The 27,834-nt window shown below is 41.9% G+C and overlaps 1 protein-coding gene across 3 annotated transcripts in view; it reads right to left on the bottom strand.

The window, feature by feature from the left end:
- Nucleotides 1-27,834, bottom strand: part of TP53I13 (tumor protein p53 inducible protein 13) — a 617,213-nt gene that overhangs the window by 405,698 nt on the left and 183,681 nt on the right. For 2 of the 3 annotated variants that reach the window (XM_044054452.1, XM_044054454.1), the window contains exon 1: nt 8,837-9,055. The exons of the other annotated variant lie outside the window; for it this stretch is intronic. The gene's annotated coding sequence lies outside the window, so the exon portion shown is untranslated. Of the gene's footprint in view, nt 1-8,836; nt 9,056-27,834 lie in introns of those variants that run through there. 3 annotated transcript variants of the gene reach the window in all.

Genomic DNA, 27,834 nt, shown 5'->3' with positions numbered 1-27,834 from the left:
AATCTGCTGGCAATATGCATCTTGCTTTAATGGTTACTGAGATATCATAAGCGGTTTAAACAACATTACAAAATTAATATTCACTACTTTTATTTTGGCTTATAAAATCCAGTTTAAAGAATCAAACTGAATGAATGCCACCAATATAAATATTAATTTATCCCGAACAGTTTGCCATTTACAGTTTTCTTCTAACAGTTATGGTTCCAGAGATACGAATATTTGTTTTACACACTCAAAAGAGCTACACTGGAGGAAATGTATTAAGCTATCCTAAAAACTATAGACCAATAACTTCCTTTCTGACGATGTATACTTATTTAGAAGAAAACTCAAGAGTGAGAATGGAGAAAAGTACAGTTGTGTACACTTACCATAAATGTAGATGTTAGAGTGTATTCATTGTTTTTGCAGTCCTAACCAGTGGGTTAACCTGCTCCCTGTAGCCCTCGATCGGCCAGAATACCAAAGGTAAGTAAAAATGACATTGGCTGTTGTCGGTTGTAAAGGACGTCAGGGCGTCAGATACAAAAGGAGGCAGCAAACGTCACTGCCTCAGTCTTTCTTGCCATAACAGTCAGAAGCCCCCAGAAAACAAGGTTTAAACCAAAAGCCATTTTGGCAAATACCAAATGTAGCCTGTATCTTAGGAAAAAAGAAAACGGGGGAAGGAGGGAGGGAAACCAGGACTGCAACAGTGAATACACTTGAACATCTACATTTATGGTAAGTGTACACAACTGTACTATGTTCATCGTGTTTCACTTTTGCAGTCCTAACCAATGACCAATAACTGTGCTGATTTCTGAAGGCCTTTAGTCCTGTCCAGGTAAAACCTGAGCTGTCTATGCACATCAAGAGAATGTAGGATTCTTTCACCTCTATTTCGAGGATTAGGAAAGAAGGTAGGAAGGTGTATGGACTGATTAAGAGTCAGGCTAGAAACCACCTTAGGCATAAAGGAGGGGTTGGTTCTGAGAGACCCTATCTGCATGGAAAATAAGAAAAGGCTCCACAGCCAAAGCATGCAGCTCCGTAACCCTCCTTGCTGAAATTATAGCCAAGAGGAAGGCAGTCTTCCATGAGAGAAACTTTAAATCTACAGTGGCAGCTGGCTCAAAAGGAGGAAGAGTGAGTTTCTCTAAAACAAAATTAAGATCCCAGGCTGGAGTAGGCGCCCTTCTGGGAGGTCTTAAGTTGCAAGCACCTCTGAGAAACATTTTCATCAGGGGATGACAGAAAATGGGTTGTTCAAAAGAACAATGAGCAGAAATGGCTGAAGTATGGATCTTGATAGAGGAAAAAGAAAAACCACCCTGAAGCAAATCAGCCAGGTATTCCAGGATCAGAGGAAGAGTAGGCTGAGAAGAAGATTCCCCTCTAGCCTGCATCCAATGAGAGAATCTTTCCCATACGCTAGCATAAGACTTCCTAGTGCTATGCCTCCTGGCCTGGGAAGAAGAAAAAGATGGAGTCAAGCAATGAGCCACACTGCCAAATGGAAACACTGAAGCGGAGGATGTAGAATGTTTCCCCCTTCCTGAACCAAAAGATCTAGCTTCAGAGGAGGATGCCAAGGAGGAAATTGGGAGAGACTGTGAAGCAGTGGATACCAATGCTGCCTGGGCCAGTCTGGAGCTATGAGAATAGTCCTTGGTTGTTCGTCCCTGATCTTCAATAATACTCTGCGAAGAAGAGGAAGAGGGGGGGGAGGCATAAACTGACAGCAGTGTCCAAGGGAAGGACAGAGCATCCACTTTCCAGGCTCTGCTGTGATGCTGTCTGGTGCAAAAAAAGAGGTAGAAGATGGTTATCTGGAGAGGAGAAAAGATTCACTTGAGGAGTGCCCCAACGTTGACTGATGCTGTAGAAAACTGCTCTGTTCAGCTGCCACTCGTGAGGATCCAGGGTCCGTCTGCTCAACTAGTCTGCCAAAACATTGAGCCTTCCTGGAAGAAACTGAGCTAGGAGATGCAGGCCCAGGGATGCTGCTATGGACCAAAGACTCATGCTCTGTCTGCACAGGAGGTAAGAATGAGTCTCTCCCTGCTTGTTGATGCACCACATGACTGTGATTGTCCGTCCTGACAAGCAGGGTCCCCGGAGAAAGAAAATGCTTAAAAGCTAGTGAGGCCTGCTGGACTGCCATCAACTCCGTTAAATTTATGTGCAGGTGCATCTGCTGGGCATTCCAACTTCCATGTATGCATCTGCAATCCAGGTGAGCTCCCCAGGCATAGTCCGATGCGTCTGTGGTAAGAACTTGAGTGGCAAAGGGTGGGTGAAAAGGCATGCCTTTGTTCTGTAGACAGGCTGCTGCTGGAAGCAGAGGAATTATCGCATCCAGGTCCTGTGGGTGTTGACATCAATTGTTCTTGAGGTACCATTGCAATTTCCTCATACGCAGTCTTGCATATGGAATCATGAGAATACAAGAGGCCATGAATCCCAGAGCTTGCAGGTATTTCCAGCAGGGAGCTGGGACAGGCTTGCCAAGTCCCTGAAGTAAACAAATAGTTGTCTGCTTCTCCTGGGTGTGATATATCATCTGGGCAGCAGTGTTCAAACTCACTCCCAGGAATGTTATCTCTTTGGATGGCACCATTTTTGATTTTTCCTCGTCGAGAGTGTAACCCAGGGAAGAGAGAAGAGTCTTTACAAATTCTAGATCCTTTAACAGCTGTTTCTGAGAATTTGCTTGAATTAGACAGTCGTCCAAGTATAGATAAATCTGAACTTTCTTCTGCCTGCAAAAAACAATGACTGGAGCCAGGCACTTTGTGAAAACTCTGGGAGCAGTAGATAAGCCAAAGGGCAGTGCAGAGAATTGATAATGCTGCTTGCCCACCCTGAAACAACGGTATTGCCTGCAACTTTCCCTGATAGGGATGTGCAGATATGCTTCTTTGAGATCCAACGTTACCAGCCAGGAATCCTTTTCTAACACTGGCAGCAACTGATACAGAGTGAGCATTTTGAACTTTGGAATTATCAAGAAAGAGTTCAGGATGGATAGCTCTAGGATAGGACACCAGGTGCCTTCTTTTTTTGGAACTAGGAAAAGTCTGGAATAGAAACCCTGGCCTACCTGCTAAGCAGGAACTGATTCTATTGCTCCCAGATGTAACAGAGACAAAATTTGCTTTTCTACTTCTGCCCTTTGGTTTGCAGGAGCGTCCGGGAATCCTTTGGGTCCTACAAAGGTGTGAAAAGAAAACTTGTGTCCTAAGGATACAGTTCAGAGTACCCATTTGTCATCTGTGATGGTGGACCAGACATTTGCAAAAAGGGCCAACCGTCCCCCTAAAGGATTCTCCGGGCAGGCAAGAATAGGCAGAAGTTGGACAGAGTCACTGAGAATGTTTAGACTGAGATGCAGACTTAGAACTTCCCGCCTTGGAAGAGGAAGCCTGCGAATGCTTAGACCTTTGAGGGGTAGCCACCTGTCCCCTACAAGATCTGTAACCTCTAGACCTAGAACAGTTCTGTCTGCTGGTATCAGGGAACGTCCAACTCTTAGAAGGGTAATTCCTGCTTAAGAGAGGAGGCTGAACTTGCAGAAAGTCTTTAACTGTCTGCATAGACTTGGCCTTGTCTTCCATCTTCTTGAGCACTTCCTCTGCTTTGCTGCCAAAAAGACTGTCCCTATGCAAAGGTACATCTAAAAGCTTAGCCTTGACAAGCTCTGGTAGGGGCCGCTCCCTGAGCCAAGCATGCCTTTTAATAACAGAGGATTTTCAAGTTAAGAGACTATACCCCAAAGGCTTCTCTGAGCTTGAATTTCAATGAAGATACTAACTTAAAAAATACACAAACACAGATTGAATTCCAGCTGACAAACAATCTAGCCGGACAAGCTTCCAAGTTGGACATTCTTCAAAAATAAAGCTTTTGAAAACCAAAATGAAGAATTTAGTGGTTTTATTCAACTTTTGAAATATGAGATCACAGATCGAGGACTGGGTTTATTCTCCTAAATTGACTTGGAAGCTTGTCCAGCTAGATTGAGCTCGTCAGCTGGAATTCAATCTGCTTTTGTGCATTAACAACTGAAGATGTGTAAAACCATCAAGGCCATCAGGATCCAAAGTAAATTTATTAAGAATCACGATCATTAAGGCCTTCTTTAACAGTGCTGGAAGACCCCAGACTCAATGGGAAAGATACAAGCTGATAAAAGATTAACTTTCCAACTAGTATTAAATCTTTTTTGAACATGCGTAAATATCACATGCATACCTTAAAACTAGGAAATTACTTCATGTACAGCTGATCCAAAAACAGTGCAGCTACAGAGTTCGAACCAAAAAGGCAGTGATAAAGTTCTACTAATAATGAATAATTGCAGATGACAGAATCACACCAGCACAAACTTTGTGTTAAGTGCTTTCATCCCACAGTATCAGGACTTCTTCAGAACACCATCAATTTAATTACACTCAAATATAAACCTTCCAATTAGTCACATGACCAAAATATATCAGGTGATAGATCCATTTTACATGTTAAAACTTTAAATAAGCCAAGACCAAAATGTTATAACTCAAAATATAAAATTCATACAAGTAAATATTAATCAACTGTACAACTCTGCAGATCTTAATTTTAAAACATTTAAATTTAGCTGAGAAAAAAAAAAACAAGTGGCAAGCTCATATTCTTCAGTAGAAAAAAAATATTTATTTATTTTACATTTGCTGACCGGGCTAGTCCAGCTGGTTACATTTCCATTTTCAGCAGAGGCCCGGGGAGAAAAGCTCCTCGAGAGTACAGAACAATATTTTACTTGAATCAAAAAAATAAAACAATTCAAAGTTTAACAGGTGGAAGTACCATATAAAGGTAAACTATTTTATGCATGAAAGATCATATTGGAGTAAGTAGTTTAGTAAATAAGGAAATATGTTCAGTTCACAACACATTTGATTGTAGTATCTTATGTTAAGTATATATGTTAACATAGTAGGGAGACAGAGTCATATTTTGATATAGAAAGAGAGTCCAATCAATTGAAAGGCCAGTTATAATTCTGGTTTTCATTAGGCAGTTAAATTATACAGTAATTAAGACTTGCAACTTAGTGAAAAGTAGACGTGAGAGGTTAGTCTGGGTTCAGACAGGTGCACAACCAATGTGATTTGAGGTAGGTTTTAAGCCTGATTTTAAATTGTGGTAGTGAAGGTAGGGAGGTCAGGTTGCTGGGGAGAGTTTGCCAGGTTTTACCCACGGTATTAGAGAACAGAGAGTCCCCTGCCTTATTGTAGGTTTTGCGTATTTGTACTAGTATTTTGCTAGATGAACGTAGGGTCTTAAGGTTGCTGTAGGGGGTGATAAGGTTGGTAAGAACTGGTGTGCTGTTAGGCTGATACAGGATTTTATAGGCCAATGTTAATTGTTTAAATAGAAGTAGATTAGGTAACTCTAGCCAACCTAGTTTTTGATAATTAATACAGTGATGGGTCCTAAATATAGAGCCTGTCGCAAATCTCGCAATATTGTTGTAGGATACAGCCAGTTTGTTCATGTTGTTTTTTGAGAGGTTAGTATATATAGGGGAGGCATAGAGGAGGGTAGAGATTAAGTGGGTCTGGGCAATAGTAGATCTTGCTAGTGGGGTAAGAAAGGATTTGATTCTATAGAGGGAGCCTAGTTTTTTGTTGACTGTTTTTATGGTATTGTTAATGTGGCCTTCAAAGTTAAGGTTATTGTCAATTAGAACCCCTAGGAGTTTTGTGGTAGAGTCGGGGGATATGATGGTTCCATTGTTAGATGTGACAGTAAAGTGTAGAGGTGTGGCCCTGTGGGTGGGAGTAAAAAGTAGAAGTTTGTTTTTTTGGGGATTTAGGATGAGGCACTGATGTTGTAGCCATTACTCAACTATGTTAAACACTTTTTGTGTGAGAGATTGAAGGTCTGCTGGAGTTGGGGCTGAGCATATTAATGTGGAGTCATCGGCATATTGTATTAAGGAAACTTGAGGAATAACAGTATGCAGGTCGTTGATGAAAATAGAGAACAGAAGTGGTCTAAGTATAGAACCTTGGGGGACACCTAGTGCAATGGGGAGATGGGGAGATAGGTTGTTCTCCCACATAACTGCCTGTTGCCTATTGCTTAAGTAGGATTGAAACCATTGTATAGTAAGTGTATCAAGAGATAGGTTTTTCAGTGTGTTTATGAGAAGTTGGTGGTTAACCATGTCGAAGGCTTTAGAGAGATCAATAAAGAGGGCTGAGGTTAGAGTGTTGTTATTGCGATTTTTATTTATACAGTCGGAGAAGGATAGAAGGGCAGTAGTAGTACTGTGAAATGGTCTGAAGCCATGTTGGCAGTTAGCTAATAAGTTATCAATTAGGTGTTTTAGCAGTTGCATATGAATGCATTTCTCCATGATTTTTGCCAGAGGAGACAGTATGGTAATTGGTCTGTAATTGGATAGTTCCCTAGAATTTCCACCCTTATGAAGGGGGATAATGTGTGCAATCTTCCAAATGGAAGGAATTGCACCCTCAGAGATTGTTCTGTTGATCAGAATGGAGACTGGGTAGGCTATGGCATTTGCTGCTTTTTGTAGATATTCTGCAGGAAGGAGATCTGCCGCAGTGGTGGCAGGTTTGAGTCATCCAACTTGCAAGGCTCGACAGCTGTATAGCCTCCAAACCACTTAGAAGTGTGCTGATATCAGTTACTTATAGTGGAAATCTCCCTGGGCATAGATTTTCAACAACTAAAGAGAAACATGCTCACCCAGATCACAGGCAGACAAGTCAATCTGGAAAAACAGGTCCACAATATGCTTACATTCACTGGTCACAGATGAAATTGCCTAAGTAAATCTAAATCTTTTCACAATACAGAGGAATTATTTTACAAGAGACGCCAAACAACCTGACTGCTAAAGTCATCCAAAAAATAACCAGTTACAAGAAAGCAAGAGTAAAGCCAGAAGGAAGTCTAAACACTCATCAAGGTATGTCAACATACAAGTAGATGGAGAGTAAATAAAGAGGTACCTGTAGTTTGCTCCTGTTCTCACAACATATTTAAAGGAATTGACCACTCCACTAGAAGCCAGAGACATTTGTAGAAGCATGCAATGAAACAGCACAACTCACCCAGATATTGTACAGTGGGAGTGTTGAATAATCAACAACTCAGGGGACATATCTGCCACCAATGAAGGATTAAAGCTGCCATCAAATCAGATATCTTTTACAAACACCAGGCCATGGATAAACAACAGGCTGAAGATAATGCATGACCTTCTGTATATAGACCTGGTATTACAATACAGCAACCACATAGGATATGTGGAAGTATAGGTCCCTTCTAACTGCCTAAAAACAGTCAGTAGAAACCATGAACAGCATCTTAACAACAGGACGATGACAGAAGGACAAAATGCTCTACCCCATGGCCTGGAAGACACCCACCCACACAGAACAAGGCAAGCAACTATATTCCTTTCAGAAGTCAATAACTCCTTCAAGACACTTGCTTTGGAAGTCTAGAAAGACCAATGAGTCAGAAAGGCAGTAAAAGATCCTGATCATAATCCATAAACAGGATAAAACTCGTATTTTAATAACAGATTTCTCTGTGCTACGAGTAAAACATGTATGCATACAAAGTTCAGACAAAAAAATGCCAAAGGCTAAATGAACAGGAAGCAAATGTAAAAGAACTAAGGTTAACAAGGTCAGTACAGACAAGTGACTAATGAAATTAAATACAGCAATTCAATATGAGTATGATTGCAAATCAGTAGATCAGTTAGATAAGTAGTCTGATTAAGTGTACTTACTTATTTATTAATTTAACTTGTGTTGGTCCACAGACCCATTTCAGCCACGAGCCAACTTACTGACAAGTACAGAAATTCACAATGACAAGAACAGATATTTTCACATATAGTGAGAAGACAATTGCTATATTACAAACTGCATATAAAAGTGAAGACACGTAAGGAAGATGACATTTGTTAGGCACATTCAAAACAAAGTATGTTTAAATCATTACAATATTAACTTATAGTTGTTCATCAAACATTAAAAAATGGATTTCACTTGAACACTAGCAATTTGTCCATCAACTACAAAAGATTAAACACTAGCGATTTGTCCATCAGCTACAAAATAGATTTTTTCCTCCCATGTTTCGGCTACAAACTATTTTGTTTTTATTTATACTACTTGTTAACCCTAAGGCATTTGCATTTGAGCCCTTTGGAGAGAGGTTCTTTTATTTGCCTTGAAAACAGAGTAGTGTTTTCTGGGTTTCTAATTTCTGCAGGCAAAATATTCCAGCTGTGAGGCCAATCTTAGTGAAGGCTCACTCACTTACCAAAATGAACCAAAATGGGGTCTAGTATGAGCAATAATATCTGCATTGTTACTGCTGAATGAATAACTAGGAGTTTTAACTTGCTGTTTAAAAAAAATATAGCTCTGCCAGTTATCTGAAGTCCATGTGCTTTCTGAAGAAGAACGGTTCTGTGTCTGACACGCACACAAAAATGCAAAATTTATTTACAGCAGTTTGCAGTATTGTTTGTATTTGAAGAAGCAGAAAGAGACTTTTAAAGACAGACAATTCTCAGATTTTGGTGAGATGGAATGAGATCTAAAAGCATGCCCAAGTATTTAGTAACAATGAGCTGACGAGATTGTTTAATGCTTTTACATCTACCGCAGTAAAGTTCTTACAAGATCAAATTCTCAATGCAGCAGATCCTGGAAAAGGTGATAATGCTAACTAAGAGTGAAAACACTACAAATCAGCCATGATTAACAATTACAAGAACTGTCCATCAATATTCAAAGCTGTAAAGGCTTACCTTTGAAAGGCCAAAATTGAAATGTGGCCTAAAGAAAAGCAGGTATGCGGTATTATTTCAATGGAGGAAACCACTAATACATCCAAAAATTGAAAATCAAAGGTTCAGGCAGACTGGAGATGATAAACATGGTTTAACCTCTTTTGGTCCCAAGGAATTCAGGACCACAGTGGTAATAAAAAAAATCTTCAAAGACTCACAAAAGATGCTGTAGAAAAGACAGAAGAAATAGACATAATAAATAAATAGGGTAAATGCAATAACAATGTAGCTGACAAATTTCCTGGAGGCATCACATGCATAAGCAAAAACTCAAACTGAATGAAGCTAAAGACAAGGAACTGTGAATGGCTGCTAAACCCAATAATCCTGCTCATTCAATCACTGAACTCTGACTCATGAAGGACCAGCACAATTTCGATTTCATGGTCACAGATTTATCCTAAGTCAGCAGTACAAGGTATAGGTTTAATTAACAATGCCTTAAAAGAAGGATTTTTGCACATGAGCCAACAGTTCAGATGGCGATTAATAATGGTGGTGGTATGATACAGAGTTAATTTAAGAGATTTAAACAAAATATTTTCATCTCCGATTATGCTAGAGGGAAGGGAAACAGAAAAGCTAGGGAAATGTGAGGAAAGTGAAGCTGTGAAGGAACAGGGATGACGGAGATGTGATAATATTAGCTTAGCATAGCTAGAAATTTGTAGTCAGTGACTTCTGGGATTCCATCCATTCATCTAACTGAAGTTTAAATTTTGCTATAGAGTTTTACACTAAACGTAAGAGGAAGCTTGTTCCATGGGCAACAAAGGCCCTGGGTGATGAATTTATTCTCAAAATGGAATGACATTCTCCTGTAGAACTAGGTGTTTGGAACAAGTATTAACCAGTGTTTCTTTTTGAAGAAAATGAGGTGACAGAGCATGGATTTTCACGGTTCTAAAAGCAAAACACAGATCACTTTGCTGGATTCTGCACATCACAGAAAATAAGGACAAGGTTTTTAGTCTATCCAAATGCAAGTATTTTTTTCAAACCCTGGATTTATTTACTTTTTTCCCAAAATAACATCTTTATTTTGTTTTATAATAAACAGCAACAAGCCCTTGATTTATTTTAGCTAGAAAAAGGTTTGGTCTTCCTAGCTGCGGGAGCTGTTTAATTAAACATATTACAAAATAAAGGGAATTAATATGAACAGAGATCTGCATAACAACCTATGACAGGATGAGAAAAGAAGGGTTTTCTGAAAATAATGGAGATTAAGTCTATTTACGTTCCAAAAATCTAGATTAATGGTGTCAGTCTTAAAGTGAATTCCATTTAAGTGATACTGTGCAGGACTGCTAATTTTACCAAATGAAGCTATACTAAACTTTTTGTGTTTAGGGTGCTGTAGCAAAGGCAAAAGAAATGGTCAAAATAAACTAACATGATTACAACACTAAGACCCTATGAGAGTATCACTGAATATGACAGGAGTTCAAGATAATTCCTACCTTGCAGTCATTGGCGAATTTATCTAAATCCAGATAAGCAGTATCAAAAGGAAATCCTTTGTCTAGGGTTTTTATGACTTTTCTTTTTAAAGAACTAACAAGATTAAGAAGGCTCAACCTACTCTTAAAGCCAAAATGCAAAAGGTCTAGGGTCTGCAGATTCAGCATACTCTAGAATAATTTGTTCCATGCCGTTATAGACAAGGCTAGTGAGACTGATGGCCTACAGTTGCCAGAGTCAGCAGAATCCCCCCCCCCCCCATGATTGGAACAACTATGCTGTTTCTCCATTCTTCAGGTATATGTCCTGTGGAGAGATTTTAACTAAAGAGGATTTGGAGAAGTTTGGCGAGCTGAATCTTTAAGCTTACCAGTGAACAGCCATGTAGGTTATCAGGAACCATGGAGGTGTTATTTTTTGTTCTGGAGAGACAGGAATACAAGATGTATTCAACAACGACGGAGGGGTTGATCTAAGCTGGTACAGAGAAGACAGACCATATTAGTAGTTGCACTAAAATTACAGCTGAATTTATTATACAAGATGTTAGCTATGGATTCTGGGTTGGTGTGGTTAGTACCACTTACAATGAGTTTGGAACACAGCAAGGCATTATTGTGGATTTTATATACACAGTTAAAATAAGGCTTTATGGTGATCTTTAGTGTTGCTGGCTATCTTGTGCTCACAGATGGCCTTGGTGCATCTCACAGTATTCTCAAGTTCCTTATTAATTTGGTTAAGTTTTGGTTCTTCAGCTGGGAAAGAGCAAGACCTGTACATGACTAACAGCTTATGTTTTTTCATACAATGTACGGTTTTAAGGAGAACTACACAACACTGTGTACAGAATCAGGATGACTTGCATACAGGACTGGACATAGCAACTCTAAGTCTATAAAATGCAGGGATGATTGATACAGAGGAGTTGTTACACTGCTAAGTATCTGTAATCTATCACAATTTACATCTTGTTACAGCTCTGAACTCCATAATGGACTGCACCGTTCATCAAGGTTTTTTTTTCCCCCCAATAGTATTTTTTTATTTCCGTAGTGCACCAAATACAGACCAGGATAAATCACACAATAAAAAATACAATAATGGTTACACATAAGTCTCAAAACTACTAAGTCAAATCTAATGTCTATATGCAATATCTATAATAAGAGCTACTAAACATCGGTATAAGGAAATGGATATCATAATATGTGGATTCAAAATTACCTCATCTAGATAGATTAATGCACAAACTGATGTCATTGTGATGAAGTGGGCTTTGTTTCACTCTAACCACCATTTGAATTATTTCAATATTACATCTCTTTAGTTAATCCTCTAATATGTGTGGTCAAAGAGAATTTTCCAAAATTTCTGATAATAAGCTCATTTTTTACCATTACTAACAATAAGCTTTTGAGAGGATATACATGATGTTGCCATCTTCCTAAATTCATTCCATGAAAGTTTGGTACGATCTAACCAATTTTTGGTTTTATATACAGTTTGATCAACGAAACAAAGAGCAATTATGATATGATATTCTAACTTAGAGAGTTTCAAGTCAGTGATGCAAAGAACAGCAAATTCCCACGAGAGGGTTGATTTATATCATCCCATTTTTTTTCTAGTCGCACCTTAAGAGAACCCCAAAGATTCTGGGAATATTTACAAAACCATAGTACGTGCAGGTCGTCAGCTTTAGGAAAAGGACAGCATATACATGCCGGTGATTTGTTAGGATCAAGTTTGTTCAAGATGGAAGGAGTGTAATACACGTTATTGTTGATCATTAGTTGTGTATACATAAATTTTTTGAATGGAGATAAAGTTAACAGTGGAGTCAATTGCTTTCAGTTTCTGCTCTTCTGTAAATATTCATCCCCTTTGGTCCCAGCAGTTAGAATAAAGTAGAGAATTTTCATACCTGACTGCACTAATCAGATTGTATACATAACAAAGCGTTTTATTCCTACTAGCTAGGCTTTCAGTGATGTCTATCAGCCTAGTTATTTCATTCCTATTTATAGGCGAAGCTTTGAAAAATGGTAGCGTTATCTCCCTAATCTGATGTAATATAATATTGTATTTTTATTTAAAGTGCTAGTCACAATTCTTGCAATGTTTTCTCTTTGTGCTTATATATATATATCCCAAACAGTGAGTTCCTTAATCAGTGGATAGTCCATTAGGTTTTACATCTTGTTGTTTATGTTGATGTTTGGATTTAAGTGGATATGTTGAAGGATGGATAATATCTTGTCTAGTTTCAGGGATTTTATCAACTCCTGGAATCTTTTTATTATTTGTTTTAAAATTTTATTAATCTTGAGATTCCTAAAATTTGCTGGAACTATGTAATGAAGGGATTTGGGGTTTATATTGCATCTGGATACATGTTGGTGCCAAATTTTGGCACAGATCGGAGACCAGACTCCTGGTTTGACAGAGAAATTGGAGATTAGTAATAGCCTAATGGCACTAGCGATTTTATGGTAAAGCTGAAAGTCGGGTAGGTACCGTTCATCAAGGACTTACAGGGACACAGATAAGGAAATTAAGTACATGTCAGTATGTCAGCATAATACAGAAGAAACAGCCACACAGAGCATGATATAGGTAGAAGTATGGTTTTCTTCTCTGGATAACTTGCACTATATGTCTATGTAGCTATAGTTACAGCTCTGTTTAAATAGCTATATGTGCAGTCCTAAAGACAGCAAACATTACTGATATATTCATCTGTGCATAGACGGAACGGACTATATATATGGGGCTGTTTTTTTGCTGGAGAAAAGTACAGTTGTGTACACTTACCATAAATGTAGATGTTCGAGTGTATTCACTGTTGCAGTCATTACATTTGGGTAATCCTGCTGGCAGGTTGCCCTCAGCCGGCCTGAATTCCAAAGTCTTGGGTCCTGCATCGGCTACTGTCGCCTTAAAAGATCTGACAGACGCCCATTTCTTTTAGTTTTCTTGCCCCAGATGTCAGGTGCCCCTAAAGGGTAGCCAAAATTTATATATATATATATATATATATATTATATATATATATATATAAATACATGCACCAATATAAACTATACCTTCATCTACAAGCAAATACACCACATAGGTTCCAACAGAAGAAAGGGGAATGGTGGGTGGGTAACCTGGACTGCAACAGTGAATACACTTGAAAATCTACATTTATGGTAAGTGTACACAACTGTACTATGTTCTTCGTGTTTCACTGTTGCAGTCATTACATTTGGGTAGAGTCCCAAAGCCAAGGTTGGAAGGCTGGAGCTAAACAGCATTAGGAGCGGCTAAGAGGCCCTGCAGAACTGCAGTGGCAAAGCCTGCCCTGGATTTAGAGTAGAATGGCAGATGATAGCGCTTTGTAAATGTGTGCACTGAACTCCAAGTAGCAGCCTCTAAAATGTCCTTGGTAGGTACTCTCCTGAGAAAGGCTGCTGAAGTGGCAGCAGCTCTGGTTGAGTGTGGCCTAATGCCCTTAGGTACTGGCTTGCCATGGTGTACATTGCAGTGGCCTATCCACTTGGAAATAGTCTACTTTGATAGCCTTTCCTTGCGATGCTGCAGCATATGCCACTAGTAATTGCTCCATCTTTCTGAAAACTTTGGTTCTGTCCAAGTAGAATCTAAGCTGTCTGTGTACATCCCAAGAATGCAGAATTCTCCCCCCCTTGTTCTGTGGATTTGGGTAAAAGGTTGGCAGGTGAATAGTTTGGTTGAGAGCCACACTGGACACCACCTTAGGCATAAATGTTGGGTTTGTCCTCAGAGAGACCCTGTTTGGATAAAAAATGATAAAAGGCTCCACAGTCATGAGTGCCTGTAGCTCTGAAATTCACCTTGCAGACGTTATTGCTAGGAGCAGAGCTGTTTTCCAAGATAAAAACTTTATATCAGCAGTAGCCGCTGGCTCAAAAGGCGGCAAGGTGAGTTTTTCCAAGACATAATTGAGGTCCCATGCAGGCATCGGTGATCTCTTTGGAGGTCTTAAATTTTTGGCTCCTCTGAGGTACTGCTTTAATTAGGGATGAGAAAAAGATTGGTGGCTCTGCATTGTAATGAGCCAAAATGGCAGAGGCATGAATTTTAATAGATGAAAAAGATAGGCCTTTGTCCAGCAACTCCGTTAAGTATTGCAAAATCTGAGGAATATTTGGCAAAGCTGTATCAGTTCCTTGTGCCTGGTTCCAAGCACAGAATCTCTTCCATTTTCCAGTATAAGATTTTCTAGTACTAGGCCTTCTGGCTTCCAAAATGACATCCATCACAGCTTTACTGAGAGGTGCGTTTTGTATGACTACATTATTAGCCATGCTGTCAGGTTTAAAGTTCTGAGTCGGCTGGGTAGGATCAGACTGTTTTGCAGGGACAGTAGCTGAGGAATTTGAGGTAAGGTCCAAGCTGGGCATTGAGACAAGCTCTTTAGTATTGGATACCAGTGCTGGCGGGGCCAGTCTGGGGCAATCAGCATCATCCTTGGCTTCTCCTATCTGACCTTTAGGAGTACCTTGGGGAGGAGAGGCAGAGGGGGAAATGCATATACTGATAGGTCGCCCACTTTCCATGCTTGTCTGTGATAAGTCCTTGTGCAGAATCTTTTTAGTTGGTAGTTGTGAGGGGAGGTAAATAGATCTATGTCCGGGCATCCCCATTTTCTTGTTATCATGCTGAAGACTTGTGGATCCAGGTGCCACTCGTAAGGATCCATGAGGTTTCTGCTTAGTTCGTCTGCCAGAGTATTTTTTCTTCCTGGCAGGAATTGTGCTTGCAGATGTACTTGGTAAGCCAATGCTGTGTTCCAGAAAGTCATGGCTAGTCTGCAAAGGGGGTAAGAATGTGTACCCCCTTGCTTGTTTATATACCACATGACCTTGGTGTTGTCTGTCTTTATCAGTAGATGTCCTGGATGAAGTAGGTCCTTGAAGGCTGTCAGGGCATTTTGAACTGCTAGCATTTCTTTTTGATTGATATGTAGATGCATTTGGTTTGAGGTCCATGTGCCCTGAATACATCTTCCTGCCATGTGGGCCCCCCAGGCATAATCTGATGCATCCATTGTTAGTGTCTGCCTGGCTGGGGGTAATGTGAATGGCTGTCCCTTGTTTTGGTGACAAGCCTTTGCCCAGCATCGAAACTCCTGTTGCAGGCTGGGAATGAGAATAATCATAGTTTACAGGCTGTGGCAATGTCGAGTCCAAACACTTTTTAGGTACCACTGAAGTTTCCTCATATGCAGTCTTGCATATGGAATTAGTAGGATGCAGGAGGACATGAAGCCCAAAGCCTGCAGAAATTTTCTTGCAGATAACTGGGCCTTTGTTGCCAACATTTTGAAATAGGCAGTCAGTTGCCTTTGTTTGTCTGGTGTGAGATAAGCCATCTGGGCAGTTGTATTTAAGCTTGCACCCAGGAATATTATCTCTTGAGAGGGTACTAGTTTTGATTTATTTTCATTGACTGTGTACCCTAGGCATGTTAGTTAGAATGTCCTTGTTCTCCGCTTGAATAAGACAGTCGTCCAAGTAAGGATATATTTGTAGTCCTCTTTGCCTGCAGAATGCAATTACTGGTGCCAGACACTTTGTAAAGACCCTGGGCGCAGTAGATAAGCCAAAGGGCAGTGCAGAGAATTGGTAATACACTGAGCCAGCCTCAAATCTGAGGTATCTTCTCCATATTTTTGTCTGATTGGGACATGCAGGTATGCCTCTTTTAGGTCTAAAGTCACAAGCAAAGCGTCCTTGCCAGCATGGGCAGAAGCTGCTGCAAAGTCAACATCTTGAATTTTGGTATATCCAGGAATGTGTTTAAAATAGATAGGTCCAGTATTGGCCTCCAGGCCTTGTCCTTTCTGGGTACCAAGAAAAGTCTTGAGTAAAATCCTTGTCCCTGCTCTTGCTCTGGTACTTGATGAATGGCCCCCATGTCCATGAGGGATGAGACTTGTTTTTGTGCCTCTGCCCATTGATTTTTTGGCAGATCTGGCCAGCCGTTTGCCTTTGGCAGGGTATGGAAATGGAACTTGTAGCCTTGTGACATGATATTTAGGACCCATTTGTCCTGTAATATAATGTGCCAATTTTGTGAAAAAAGTGCTAATTTCCCACCCAAGGGTGCTGCCAGGAGATAAGTGCTTGGTGCAGGCAGGGGGAAGTCATTGGGACTGTTTCCTGGATGGCTGAGATTTGTCTTCTCCAACTTTGGAGGTAGAAGCCCCCCATTGCTTTGAGCGGTATGAACCTTGCGCCTGGGATCTGCCTCTAGGGCATCTGGATCTGCCCCTTTGAGGTCTGTCTGACACAGGAAAGGACCAATTCTTTGTTGGCCAGTGTCTACTAAACCTAGGTGGCTGTACTTGTAAAAAAATCTTTGACCGTTTGCATAGATTTAGCTTTGTCCTCCATTTTTTTTTTAACATCTCTTCTGCCTTACCACCAAACAAAGTATCATGCTGTAGAGGTGCATCTAATAATTTGACTTTAACATGATCAGGCAGATTTTGTTCCTTTAACCAAGCATGCCTCCTAATTACAGAACCTGTAACTGCAGCCCTGCAGGATGCCTCTAAAGAATCAAATCCACATTGCAAAGTATGCTTTCCAACTTGTTCAGCTGCATGCAATAAATCCTGCATTTCCTTGTTTTCTGCACGTTCAGATTTTAATAACATTTTCTATTTAAGCAATGCCATGACATGCTGCTGATATTTGAGCATATAAAAAGTACAGTTTTGTACCTACCATAAATGTAGATGTCCGATAGGTATGCATCTGCAGTCATAACATATGGGTTGTCCTGCCTCAGGCAGCCTTTCGGTTGTCCGGATTCCAAAGTCTGGGTCTGGCCTCGGCTGATGTTGCACTTTCCCCGACGTTATAGCTTCTGGGGTATAAAGGCATCAGCCGACGCCATTTTCCTCAGTGTTTCTTGCCCCAGATGCCAGGTGCCCTCTAGGAAGGCTAAATTTGGATAAATGTTGAATGTTCCAAACAGTAGCAAAAAATATATACATATATACAAACAAACAAATACACCATAACAGATTCCCCCAGCTAGCTGAAAGAGGGGTAAGCACCCTAGGAATACTACAGAGGGGAAGGAGGGTGGGTAATCCTGACTGCAGATGCATACCTATCGGACATCTACATTTATGGTAGGTACAAAACTGTACTATGTCCTTCAAGGATGCATCTGCAGTCATAACATATGGGTAGAATACCATAGCCAAACTGGGGGAGGAGGTACTAAGATAAGGATGGTGTAGTTAAGATCCCTGTAAAACTGCAGTTGCAAAGCCTGCTCGGGATCTGGAGTATAAAGGTAGATTATAATGCTTGGCAAATGTATGCACGGAGCTCCAAGTAGCAGCTTCTAAAATGTTCTTGGTAGCCACCCCTCGTAGGAAAGCTGTAGTGGTGGCTGTGGCCCTTGTGGAATGAGGCCTGATATGTTCAGGAGCTGTCTTTCCATGAAAAGAGAAGCGAATGCAATTTCCTATCCATTTCGAAATTGTCTGCTTGGAAATTGCTTTTCCTTGCACCCCAGTTACATAGGCTACAAAAAGTTGGTCAGTTTTTCTGCTGGTTTTAGTTCTGTCCAGATAGTAGCGTAGTTGTCTGTGTATATCCAAGGTGTGCAAGAGTTTCTCTCCTTTGTTCTGTGGGTTAGGGAAGAACGTAGGCAAATGAATGGCTTGGTTCAAGGATACCCTGGATACCACCTTTGGCATGAAAGTTGGATTGGTTCTCAGAGACACTCTATCCTGGTGAAAAATAAGGAAAGGCTGCACTGCCATTAATGCCTGCACTGCCATTAATGCCTGTAGCTCGGATACTCTTCTTGCTGAAGTGATTGCCAGAAGGAAAGCAGTTTTCCAAGATAAAAACTGTAAGTCTGCTGATGCTGCTGGTTCAAAAGGAGGTAGTGTCAATTTTTCCAGCACAAAACTGAGATCCCATGCAGGTAGAGGGGGTCTCCTTGGAGGTTTAACATTTTTGATCCCTCTCAGAAATTGTCTGAGTAGAGGGTGAGAGAAGATAGGAGGATCCATATTGTATTCTGCTGAAATTGCTGAAGCATGAATCTTAATGGAAGAGTAAGACAGGCCATTGTGGAACAATTCTGCTAAGTATTCTAGGATGTGTGCTAGGTTTGCCACTGTAACATCTGTGCCCTTTGATGTGCTCTAAACGAGGAATCTCTTCCATTTAGCTGAGTATGCCTTCCTTGTGGAGGGTCTGCGAGCCTCCAGGATAATGTCCTTGACCCTCTGAGATAAGACAGTTTGGTTTGGTTTTAAGCAATTTTCCAGGCAGTTAGTTGCAGAGTTTTCAAGTTTGGATGCAGGGTCTTGAAATTGTTCTGCGTTAGAAGAAGAGGCCATAGGGGTAGAGGCCATGAGTTCGCCTGAGACATGTTTTTCAGTAGCGGATACCAGTGTTGTCTTGGCCAGTCCGGAGCTATTAGTATCACCTTTGGCCGTTCCTCCCTGATCTTCAGAAGAACCTTGTACATCAATGGGAGAGGTGGGAATGCATACACTATTAGGGCATTCCAGCTGAAAGAGAGAGAGTCCACCCTCCAGGCTTGTGGGTGGTATGTCCTTGAGCAGAATTTCTTCAGTTGGTGGTTGAGAGGGGAGGCAAACAGATCTATCTCTGGCAATCCCCATTTCTTTGTTATGAGTTTGAAGATGTCTGGATGCAGCATCCATTCGTGAGCATCCGTGGTAGTCCTGCTTAAGCTGTCTGCTAGTGAATTCTTTTCCTGGTACAAATATGGCCTGCAGCTGGATATTGAGATTCAGGGCTAGGTTCCACAGATCCATTGTCATCCGACATAGAGGGTAGGAGTGCGTGCCTCCCTGTTTGTTTATGTACCACATGACCGTGGTGTTGTCTGTCCTTATCAGCAGATGTCCTTGCTGGAGGAATGGTTTGAATGCCTCGATTGCATGCTTCACTGCCAGCATCTCCTTTTGGTTTATGTGCAAGTTTAGCTGTCCTTGAGACCATAGGCCTTGGATACATTTGTCCTCCATGTGTGCTCCCCATCCTAGGTCTGAGGCGTCCGTGGTGATGGTCTGCCTTGGTTTTGGTTTCTTGAAAGGCAACCCTCTGTTGGACTGGCAGGCCTGAGCCCACCACAGGAATTCCTTTTGAAGGCATGGAATGATTGGTATCATGGTTTCTAGACTGTGTCTGTGTTGAGACCATACATTCCTTAGGTACCATTGTAATTTTCTCATATGCAGCCTGGCATGTGGGATCAAGATTATGCAGGATGCCATGAAACCCAGGGCCTGCAGGACTTTCCTTGCAGTAAGCTGAGTTTGTCTTGTTAAAGTCATGAAATAATCTGGAAGTTGTTTTTGTTTTTCTTCTGTGAGAAAAGCCATCTGAGTTATTGTGTCCAGATCTGCACCCAAAAAGGTTATCCTTTGGGATGGCACTAGTCTTGACTTTTGGATGTTGACTGTGTATCCCAAGGCCTGTAGCAGGTGTATGACATAGACCAAATCCTTTATCAATTTTGTCTTGTTGCCCGCTTGTATTAGGCAGTCGTCCAGGTATGGGTAGATTTGAATTCCCTGAAGTCTGCAATGTGCAATTACTGATGCCAGGCATTTCGTAAATACTCTGGGCGCAGTAGATAAGCCAAAGGGTAATGCTGAGAATTGATAATGCTCTGATCCTGCAAGAAATCTGAGGTGTCTTCTGCAATCTGGTCGAATAGGGACGTGCAGGTATGCCTCCTTGAGATCTAGAGTCACCAGCCAAGACTCCTTGCCCAACATGGGAAGAAGTTGCTGTAGGGTCAGCATTTTGAATTTTGGTGCAATGAGATATGTGTTCAGTGCGGACAAGTCGAGAATAGGCCTCCATTGGTTTTCTTTTCTTGGTACAAGGAATAGTCTGGAGTAAAATCCTTGGCCTTGTTCCATAGGTGGTACCCTTTCTATCGCTTTCATCTGAAGTAAATTTTTGATTTGTCTTAAAGCCTCTGGCTTCTGATTTGGTGGTAGGTTTGGCATTCCGCTCCTTTTTGGTAAAGTGTGGAAGTGAAACCTGTATCCTTTGTCTATTGTTTGCAAAGTCCATGTGTCCTTTGTAATGCAATGCCAGTTTTTTGAGAATAAAGCCAGCTTTCCACCCAAGGGAGCTTCCAGTTGTTCCCTGGTAGGCGGAATCAGAGTCAAGTCATTGTGTCTGTCCTGTGCTAGTGGTTGTAGTTGCAGCTGTGGCAGTACTCCTCTGGTTGGCAGGCTGCCACTGACGGCCCCTATAGGCACCCTTTGATTGACCTCTGCCTCAAGGGCGTCTATTCCTGCCTCTCTGTGCTCTGGAGGTGTCTGGAAAGGACCAATTTTTGGAAGGCCAGTTTCTGCTGAACCTCGGAGGTTGGACCTGTAGAAATTCCTTTACTGTTTGCACAGATTTTGCTTTTTCTTCCACCTTCTTTAGAATCTCCTGTGCAGGGGAGCCAAATAAACTTTGTTTCTCCATTGGAGCATCTAGGAGCTTAGCCTTGACATGGACTGGCAGGGATTGCTCTTCTAGCCAGGCATGCCTACGAATTACTGCCCCAGTCATAGCTGATCTAAATGAAGCCTCCAGTGCATCATAGCCACATTTTAAGAAATGATTACTGACCTGCTGAGAGTTGTGTACCAAATCCTGAAGGGATTTACGGTCTAAAGGTTCAGGAGAAGAAAGCTTCTTATTCAGCTGATCTAACAAATATTCTTGGTACTGTATCATATGGAATTGACACTTTAAAGCCCTGGCAGAAAGAGTAGCAGATGTATAAACCTTTTTACCCCAGCTCTCTAATGCTCTAGACTCTCTTTCAGAGGGTAGGGGATTTTTGGCAATGGCAGCTGCAACACCTTTTGGGCCCTGTGAAATAGTTTCTGGATCTGCAGCATGGGCTTTATACAGGTGGAAGTGTGAATCCGGGACCCTGTAATATCTGTCAGGTTTGGCAGGGGCCGGAGGAAGAGAATCAGGTGCAGAACTAACATCATTATACACATCATCAATTACAGTTAGCACTGGTGGTATGGCTAAGGGCCTATGCTGGGGCAAATGTAAAAAAGTCCTTAGCCTTTTTCTAGAATCAGAAAAATCCTGACCCTGCCATTGAAAGTGTTCCCTCAGAGTGCAAGGTCTCCCCAAAGGAAAATTCTTCAGGAGGGGAGGCAGAAGGGATAGAATCTTCAGCATCTGAATCCTCGTAAGGAGAATAGGCCCCTTCCTGATGGTCTGACAAATCAGATCCATCCGTGGAGTAATCAGAGGAGACAGGTTCAAAGGGTTCAGTCCTTGGCCTTTTGTCTGGTGGAGGTTGGGAGGCCCTGTCTGGGTGAGGTTGGGAACCCCTAATCAAGGATATAAGGTCCTCAGCAAGACTGAGAATCTGAGAACTTGAGGAAGGCCTCTGAGAAGTAGATTTGGCAGGTAAAGCTTTTGAAAGTTTGGCAGCTTTAGCCCTGGAGAAGGCCTTAATAGACATAGAAGCTGGGGGCCTAGCTGCCCCACGTGCAGGTGTAGAAATGTCCAATGGAATGGTGTCGGACAAATCTTGAGCGCTAGCTTCGGTAGGGATTTCTGAAGCAGACTCAGCCGGGGCCTTACTGGCCTCGGTTGTCGGAGGTAAGGTTTCTGTCGTAGGAAGAACCGAGGGCTCGGTTTCAGCCGAAACCGAGACACTCGTGGTAGGCCTAGCCGTGGTTTCAGCCAAAACCGCGGGCCGCGAGTGTCGGTCCTTTTCCCTGCGTTTTTTGGCCAAATGCGTAGTCGGAGTCTCAGACGGCATTTTATATGCAAAAGCGGATCCGAAAAATTCTTCTGCAAACTCCGACCGACGTCTAAGAGTCAGTCGGTTGAAGGAGGCACAGGCTAAACAAGATGATACGTTGTGGTCTGGGCCTAAGCAGGGAAGGCAGTAAGAATGGAAATCCTTATGAGGTATTTGTTTCCCACAAGTTAAACAATTATTTACTTTGTCTGACATCGGCTGAGGCAAGAAAGAGTCCCCAACGGGGTACTTAGCTTTTTTCGAAGTATTTGGTAGCTGAAATCTCTGGATCTGACCGACCGGCACTTGCGAACAGCTTCTGCTTGAACGGCACCGTGGCAAGAAAGACTGAGGAAAATGGCGTCGGCTGATGCCTTTATACCCCAGAAGCTATGACGTCGGGGAAAGTGCGACATCAGCCGAGGCCAGACCCAGACTTTGGAATCCGGCCGACCGAAGGGCTGCCTGAGGCAGGACAACCCATATGTTATGACTGCAGATGCATCCTTGAAGGACATCTGACAGTTTAAGGCCCTCATACCCAAGGTAGCAGATGTGTAAACCTTTTTTCCCCATCTATCCAGTGCCCTAGAATCTCTGTCAGAGGGGATGGGGTTTTTTGCAGCGGAAGCCTTAACTCCTTTGAGACCCTGAGAAATAGTTTCTGGGTCTGCAGCAGGGTTTTTTAAAATGAATTTATGAGAGTCAGGAACCCTGTAATATCTGTCAGGCTTAACAGGAGCTGGAGGTAAGGAGTCAGGGGTAAGACTAGACTCCGAAAACACATCTACAATATCCAACACAGGTGGGATGGCTAGTGGCTTGTGTTGAGGTAGTAAAAGGAAATCCCTGAGCCTCTTTTTAGATTCTGAAAAATCTTGGCTCCCCCAGTGGAAATGCTCCCTCATGGTATGTAAGGTTTCCCCAAAAGAATAGTTCTCAGGAGGAGAAGCTGAAGGTATAGATTCTTCAGCATCAGAATCCTCATAGGGGGGAAGAGAATATTCCTGATCAGAAGAGGAATCAGAAGAAATGGAAACTTGATCTGAAGATTCAGTCAGTCTCTTGCCTAGGCCTCTTATCAGGAGGGGGATGGGAACCCCTGATCAAGGTAATCAAGTCTTCGGCCATTTTGAGCATCTGTTTTTTGGGCATAGAAGCCTGACCACGTGGCTCTTGAGTTTGTTTCTTTGCTTTGGAAGGTGCTTTAGTCTTTGCCTGTGAAGCTGAAGTCGGTTTGATGTAAAGATATTTAGGTCTGAATACACCCTCAGAAGCCGGTGCCTGCTCAGCGGCTCTGGACCCATCTGAAGGGATAATATCCGAGGCTCCAATATCTTGAGTTTCCAGTGGCATGGCCAACTCCACATGGGAGTCGGTAGCGGCCTGCGACTCTAAAGTAGCGGGCGTCAAGGGCTGTGAAAGCGCCTCACTGAGAACCAGCAACTGGCTTAGGAGAAGCTTCATCGTAGGTTTTGGGCCTCAGTTGTCTCTCTCTTTCCTTTTCTTTGCATTTCTTGTGAACTCCGGTAGTCGGACGGCTATGAGACAACATTTCTGGATAATTAAACTGGCATCCAAAATAGTTTAAAGCAAAATCATACAGATGCTTAATAGTGCATTGGTTAAATCTAGCACAAAACCGACAACCAGAAACGTTGTGATCAGGGCCAAGGCAAGGAATACAGTAAGAATGAAAATCCTTATGAGGTATTTGCTTCCCACAAGAAATACAATTATTAACTTTTTCTGACATTGGTCTGGAGCAAGAAAACGTTTCCCCAACGGGGTACTTAGCTTTATTGAAGACTTCAGATCTGAAACTCGAACATGAAAATCTCAGGAGTCGGCCGACTGGCACTTGCGAACTGCTTCTGCTTCGGGCACCATGCGGCAAGAAAGACTAAAGAAAATGGCATCGGCCGCATCTTTTATACCACTGACTACCTGACGTCAGGGAAGGGGCAACAGCAGCTGACGCAGTACCCAAGACTTTGGAAATCAGGCCGGCTGAGGGCAACCTGCCAGCAGGATTACCCAAATGTAATGACTGCAACAGTGAAACACGAACATCTGCAAAGCAGCAACACCTGGTCTGAAAGAGCTACTGCTTACACAGTTCAGTGACCTCTGCATAGTCGTTTAACCTCTGTCACTGTATTAAATTAGCATCAGCTGATGCTTGCACTCTGTCTCCCCAAATGTGAACTGCAAAATCTCTGTTGTAAACCCTGAATTGCTTATCTGGATACAGTCTGAGAACCATCAGCATGTGATGTACAATAATATATCTTTAATTAAACTCTGCTACTCCAATGTAAGAATCGTGTTGTGTGATTTTAACTGCTTTTTCTCCTGCACATTAGCCATTTACACTACCTCCAGTTTCTATGAATCCCACTAACATTTACTTTGAGGGACTCATCTACACAAATGCAGACTGGGAGATGCACCATACAAATAAAATGCACAGTGACTTTCTTAGGTTTTATTAACAGCAACAAATTGGAACACATTTTTAGAATACCATCTAAAAGAATTGTACATAATAAATCCATGACAATCTACTAATTCCTCTCATTAGCCACATGCATGAGTTGACATGGACAACTTTCCCAGACTACAGCCCATCCCATCCATAATACTCTGTAGCAACTAAATTCTATGGATTTTCTTTGACACTCTGGGAAATGGTTAAAGGCTGCTCAATCGTTTGGACAACTATTTCCCTTTTAAAATTTTCAACTTTCTTCTACCCAGATTACAGCCATTTTTTTTTTTTTATTGCATTCTGGTCTTCATTTCAGTTGCTGTTTACGTATTCTTTCCTAGGTTTTATTCTTGTCAGTCTACTCTTAGGGCTGCAGTTTTTATTCCTATTTGTTTTGTCTGGTATCTTTTTATTAGAGAATGGATTTTCTGGTGTACTGACTTTGCTTGACAGAAAAAAATAGCCAATCTGTATTGGCTAGACACTAAAGTCATGAAAGAATGGGTTAAAAAATGAACCACTTGCAATCACAAAAAAATCCAAGGACTGTTACAATCTTTGTGAGATTTATTTGGGGGCTCAGCATTTGGTTGTAGAATACAGCACTGGTGCAAGCTTTGATAGGAGAAACTTAAGGGTCCACTGTAACAAACACATTTTAAAAAGAATACTGTATAAAAATGGGACTGAAGAAGATAATTTTTCTCCTTTACTTTTCTAGTAGTTTCAGTGACAAAGACAAACCTAAAGGGAAACTGCATCCTACTTGTTTGCACTTTGGATCTCCTTTTGCAAAGCACTCAAAGGATCACAGGGACTCCTCCTTCTTTAGTGGGGGCTGCTTCTATTGTGATTTCTGATGCCCTCCTTAACTTCTCAAGCACCTGAGCACTGAAGTTGGCCCCCCATATAGAGCTAGTAAGGTCAACTTCCGCCAGGCTGCTCCCCTTCAGATACACCTGTCTGAAGTCCTCTCACTGAAGTGCAATAGTGGACACTGACTAGTCTAATTTGATGCACACCTTGTGAGCACAAGTGAAAATGGGCTTAACCCCATTCTCCTTCTGCTTTCACAGCAGACAAGGATTCCAAATTACATTAACTCCATGTCATAACTTGGTGTCAGTCCCAGCTTTGGCACCAATACCTCCAAGTGCTTGTGGTTTCTTAGTTCCTTAGGTCATGAACCTAGACGTAGGTGACATGAGGCCTGGGTCACCACTGACTCATTAAGTGTACATTTAACCTTTGGATATTGGCAGCCTTAGATGTCAACAACAATCCATACACAACTCAGTATTAGTCTTACTCAGTGCCAGGTAGTTGCCTTCAAAGTTCTCAATGTCAAAAAGTTATCTGGAGTTGAGTCTAATACACAGGCTGCACACACTGATTCAAGAGCACCCCCCACACTATGGCTACTGTCATAGTTTCTACCCAGGTAGTGCCTTATTCTGAGTCTGCAACGTCCACAAAGCCTAGGACAATGGAAGCAAAAAAGCAACCAAGACCTTACAGGTACAGATCGGTCTCTCCTCACAATCCCTCCCCTGGGCCAATCTGTCTCTGCTTGTGATTCTTCTTCCTAGGCCTCTGAATATTTGTCTCCCATTGAAAAACTTCCTTCACTACATGAAGAGAGCATGCCCAACAGTGAAGTCCTCCGATACAAGAGCAGAGGAAAGAGTGCAGTCAGTGTCTGACTCATAAAATTCAGTAGAAAGGATCTATTCCACTTAAGATGGTAAACCCGCCTTTGAAATTAGGAACAAATCCTCAGGAGGTTAAACTCATTTAACCTCAATCTATTCCCCACAGGGACAAGTCTCACTTTTTTGCCCAAATAAAGATTTTTCCTCTAAAACCCAAAAATCTTTCTGCATCCAGACAGAGACTATTTGACCTCACCTGGAGGAACAATCTGTGAGAAGTGATCAGAAAGTACAGTTGTGTACACTTAACATAAATGTAGATGTTAGAGTGTATTCACTGTTGCAGTCATCACACTTGGGTTATCTGCCTGCAGGTAGCCCTCAGTCGGCCCGAATACTAGAGACTTAATCTGAATCGGTTGCTGTCGCTCCAGGTCTGACGTCAGGTTGCCAGGGGTATAAAAAAGTACAGTTGTGTACCTACCATAAATGTAGATGTTCGAGTGTATTTACTGTTGCAGTCATTACAATTGGGTTATCCTGCTGGCAGGCTACCCGCAGTCGGCCTGAGTTCCAAAGTCAAGGTCCGGCGTCGGTTGCTGTCATCTCCTCCCTGATGTCAGTGTGACAGGGGTAAAAAAGATGCAGCCGACGCCATGTTCTTCAGTTTTTCTTGCCCCAGATGTCAGGTGTCCCTAAAATGGTAGGCTCACTAATGCCAAAAAGCATGCATAACCAAAAAACAACTTTTACTTCATCTACAAGCAAATACACCACATAGGTTGTCTAGAATAGAGAAGTACAGATAAGTCCCAGCAAGGAAAAGGGGGATGGAGGGAGGGTAACCTGGACTGCAACAGTGAATACACTCTAACATCTACATTTATGGTAGGTACACAACTGTACTATGTTCATCGTATTTCACTGTTGCAGTCATTACAATTGGGTTGAATCCCAAAGCTATGGTTGGGAGGCTGGTGCTAAATATGATTAGGAAAGGCTATCGGGCCCTGCAGAACTGCAGTGGCAAAGCCTGCCCTGGATTTAGAATAGAGAGGTAAGTGATCGTGCTTTGTAAAAGTATGCACTGAACTCCAAGTTGCAGCCTCTAAGATGTCTTTGGTTGGTACTCCTCTGAAGAAGGATACTGAAGTGGCTGCTGCTCTGGTGGAATGTGGCCTAATGCCCTTAGGCAGTGATTTACCATGCTTATTCTGTGGGTTTGGGTAAAAGTTGGGTAGTGAAAATTTTTGGTTACACCCACTGGTCACTACCTTAGGCATAAATGTAGGGTTTGTCCTCAGAGAAACCCTGTCAGGACGGAAAATGACAAAAGGTTCCACAGCCATGACTGCCTGTAACTCAGACTTGTCCAGCAGAGGTTATTGCTAGGAGCAGAGCTGTTTTCCAGGATAAGAATGTTATATCAGCTGCAGAGACTGGCTCAAAGGGAGGCAGTGTAAGTTTTTCCAAGACATAGTTGAGGTCCCATGTAGGTATTGTTGCTCTCCTTGGGGGGGTCTTATGTT

Source organism: Protopterus annectens, chromosome 13.part0, assembly GCF_019279795.1.
Source record: "Protopterus annectens isolate FY-2018-M chromosome 13.part0, PAN1.0, whole genome shotgun sequence".
NCBI lineage: Eukaryota > Metazoa > Chordata > Ceratodontiformes > Protopteridae > Protopterus > Protopterus annectens.
Note: the sequence above shows the minus strand (reverse complement) of the source record. Positions and strands in the feature narration are given on the sequence as shown.